Here is a 4,038-nt window from a genome sequence, read left to right as displayed (position 1 = left end):
ACCATTCGTTTAAAGCGGGGATTCTTCACCTCTCGTAAAAAGGCCCTAGCTGAAGTCACTAGTTTGGTGTCAATGGCATAACGAGCTGGATTCAGTAGCGTTTTACCAAAAACACTGTTCGTCAGTAATTTGAAGAGTGTTTTCCTATCATTACTGCTGGAGGCATTTCTATTGTTAACGTTGGTGTTAACAAATTCTGCCATAAAATCTGACTGGTGGAACTCGTAAATTGCATGTATTGTTTCCACTTCAAGTCCTATCTCAATAAATAGTTGTAAAAGGTGAAGAGATATGAAATAATGTTTTTTGGGGAGATGATCTCCAACCAGTTTGATGTTTTTTGGGGGGAGGTGTGTGATGTTATTTGTTTCCAGAAGTCCCCTACTAAATGGTGAGATATCCTCCATACTTATTCCCCTATGGTGTAAACAAAGGGGCAGATCGTCTGTTAGTCTAGCTATTTCGGGTCTTAAAAGTTTGGTGTCAATTAAGAGCCAGTACCCTTTGTTAGAAGAGAAAGGCTGTTCTGTCATTATCTTCCCCCCGCTAATGAAGGAGTTCATCTCATCAGATGATAGTCTCCTTAGTCCCCCATGGGGCAATTTCCTAGTCATACAACTCCCATAGAGGCTGTTAAAGTCGAGATAAAGTAAGAATGAAGACCTATCCTCCTGGGGGTTAAAAGATGGGTTGACATAGCGGTTGTTAGCTCTGACATAACTCCTAACTGCAGTTGTAAAACCCCCTCGTATGTTTTGTGATAAGAGATTGTGCAACGTCACATCTGCACTTAACTCCAACGATATTCTACTACTTTTCAGGAAGCAGTCGTAGGAGTACCCTGGGAGGCTGCAATAGTGTGTCAATTCTAAAGAATATATATCATTTAGAATTGCCCTGTGGTGTGTAAAAATGTCAGCCAGTAATCCTACATCACACCTCAAATAAATGAGGAGGTAGTCTTTTAATGTCCTACACCCTGTAGCCTCCCATACTAATTTAGAATGTCTATATTCGTCCAAAGTTATACCTGATTTGTTTAGGGAGCTGTAGAACATTTCAATAGGAGGGAGTGTTGTGTCATTAAAGCAGCTGATTTTTGTGGTATATTCATAAGGGAAAAACTGCTTACCCTTTAAGAGTAGGTGGTGACTCTTTTTGGGCAAACCCTCTATCATTGAGTGAGTGAATGTTAAGGGGCTGGCTGAATCAATGTGGGTCTTTGCTAGGGATGAAAGACTACCTGTAATAAAAGCCAGTGAATCAAGAAATTTAAGCTTCCCTATTTCCACCTTAAGATATTTCGTCCCCTGTCTCATGAGGATATTGCTCTTAATATTTGAATCCATGGTAAACTCCCTCAAAATTAAGCCCATGTCATAAGACATATTATGGGCAATTAGAACTAAACTCTCCAGAGCATTCTTGTGGCGGAGGTTGCAGTAATTACATAGAGCTCCAATATAATTGAGCTTTTCCCTAAGGTGATCATGATGTTGAACCTTGAAATTGGAGGGGGTAAATACCTGCTCACAAAACTGGCAGTGAGTCTGTCTCCTAAAATGGATCATATCCTCAAGAGACATGTCTATTTCATAATGGTGGAGGGTAGATCTGATAATTTCCCATTTGGTAGCAACTCGCTGCATGAAATGAGTAACACTGTCCCCCCCAAAATAAGTAAATTTATCAACGACAGTGTGGTTCCTATCAACAATTATATAGCTGTATGCTATAGGTCTATGTATGGCTGTAACAGAACCTAGACAATCCTCAGTGCTTAGGACACACTCGAAATCAAAATAGCCCACATGGGAAGGGGCATAACCTTTCCCCGTATTTTTAAAATGGAGTGTGTCCCCAGGCTGAGGGTAAATAATTTTCTGAGTGATGTCGCAGGAAGATGAGTGATTTGTTAGCTCAGACGAATTTTGATATTCTGAGAGACAGTTTCTACAGAAGACTGTCTTTCGTTTGTGGCTGCGAGTAAAGTTCCGAAGGAACTTATCGAACTCTTTTATCAAGGTCACATGAGATTCCCCCAATAACAATAAAGGAACTATGATCGAGTACTGTCTGCTACCACGACGACAAAGAGAGACGTGATAGACGCCATCTGTATGTTTGTGTATTGAATACAAAAAAATGGATAGTTTATTTCTATTCTCCAATTTAGAGATATCCTCCCAAGACAGAGGGAAGGATAAATTGTCGTATTTGACCATTTTCCTAACCCTAGAGTGAGACTCTACAAGTCTCCCTATACGTCTCCACTTCCACCCTTGTTGTGACGCCAGAAAAGCAGCAATGCACTGAATAATACATGTTTTATTGTTACCAGCCGGGTTTGGGTTGAAGACCTCATGCCGTCCCCTTAGAAATGGGGGATAAGGGACATAATCCCCCAAAACTGACCTTACACTTGCATTACAGATGACGATTTTGAGGAAATCGACATTATATAATATGAAACCACTCCCCTCTGTTTCTGAAAGGAGATCTTCCAGTCGTGTAATCATATAAGCCACCCAGCTATCAATAAGATTACCCACATCCTCAAGAGTTACCAGTCTAGCGGGTGTTGTTATGAAGTGTTCTCTAAAGTCATCATCTTCCGTGAGTCGTTGTTTCAAAAGTGTTACCTTTACCTCGAGGAGGATTTTTAATGATGAAGTAAAATTGCCATGTCCCCCAAGAGAATTCATGTAATTCTCTATTTCAGATATGTAATAGTCCCTAAAGTTGCTTAGGAGTCCTATAGGGTCTGTGGCGAAGGCTGAGGGGATGGAATATTCCAGCCTAGTAAAGAGATTCCCCAGAGCCCCCACCCTATTAATTAAGTGTGGAGTGTCTATAGCATCCTCCTCATCTGGGGAATTTTCATCACTATTTAGGGCATTAAGTCTATTGATGACAGGGGGTCTAAGACCACTAGGGCCCGGCTGAGAGATGTCACCCCTATCACCATCATCACCATCATCATCATCACTCATCGCTTCCTCTCCCCCCTCCCCTCCACCTAAGGGGTTATTGTCACGCTGTGCTTTGTCATGTTCCTCCCCTACCTGCCTCTGAATCGCTCCTGGAATGGAATAATAATAAATAATAATAATAATAATAATAATAATAATAATAATAATAATAATAATAATAATAATAATAATAATAAAAAGGCAACACCCTCTCACTAATCCCCATGACATAAGTTCTCAAAAAAGATTCTTAAGAGAAATAAAGGTGGAGGGTTTATTCACTCACCACGGGGGCATGTTTGTAGATGTTCAGAGGTCAAGTCCTCACACACAGAGGTCCCACAATTATCACAAGGGGAAGTGTGGTGAGGTCTCAAGGATGTATTTCCACACAAAAAGCACAAGAAGCCATCCTCTCTGGAAGGGAGGGTGGGCTGGCGACGTTTACCTAATGAAGGAAATAGTGTATAATTTATATACACTCTCTCTCCCACACTCATGGAGAAGGGGAAAACCCTTCTTAATATTTTTTTTATTTGAAATAAATGAATAAATAAATATATAAAATACGGTCATACCTCCAGCACAGGTTCTCCTGTGTTCACCACTAGACTGTACACATACAGTTTCTCCACAGAAGAAACATGTGTAACACCTATGAACGAAGAGATGTGATGACCCCCATCCACAAATTCTACAAATATCACCAACTCGAGACATAACGATCACGCTTACCTAAAATAAATAAATAAATAAATAAATATATATATATATATATATATATATATATATATATATATATCCCCCCAGCACTCAAATCACTCCACTTCTCATTCCTGCCCCTACTTATCTATATAAATATATATATATATATATATATATATATATATATATATATATATATATATATATAATATATTTATATTTATATATATATATATATATATATATATATATATATATATATATATATATATAACCCTTATATGAAATAGATACTAATTTACTTACATCTCGGTCTAGACGGGGAGGAGAGTGGATGGTTTGGTCACAATTCAATAATACA

At 38.8% G+C, this 4,038-nt stretch overlaps 1 long non-coding RNA gene across 1 annotated transcript; it reads right to left on the bottom strand.

The window, feature by feature from the left end:
* Window positions 1-2,975: 2,975 nt before the first annotated feature.
* Window positions 2,976-3,713, bottom strand: LOC138357573 (uncharacterized). The gene is made up of 3 exons (XR_011225068.1): window positions 3,551-3,713; window positions 3,259-3,420; window positions 2,976-3,082 (listed from the first exon to the last, which is right to left on the bottom strand). It is a non-coding gene; the product is annotated as an uncharacterized lncRNA (long non-coding RNA).
* Window positions 3,714-4,038: the final 325 nt, after the last annotated feature.

Source organism: Procambarus clarkii, chromosome 1 (genome assembly GCF_040958095.1).
Source record: "Procambarus clarkii isolate CNS0578487 chromosome 1, FALCON_Pclarkii_2.0, whole genome shotgun sequence".
Taxonomy (NCBI): domain Eukaryota; kingdom Metazoa; phylum Arthropoda; class Malacostraca; order Decapoda; family Cambaridae; genus Procambarus; species Procambarus clarkii.
This window is presented reverse-complemented; position numbering and strand designations above follow the sequence as displayed.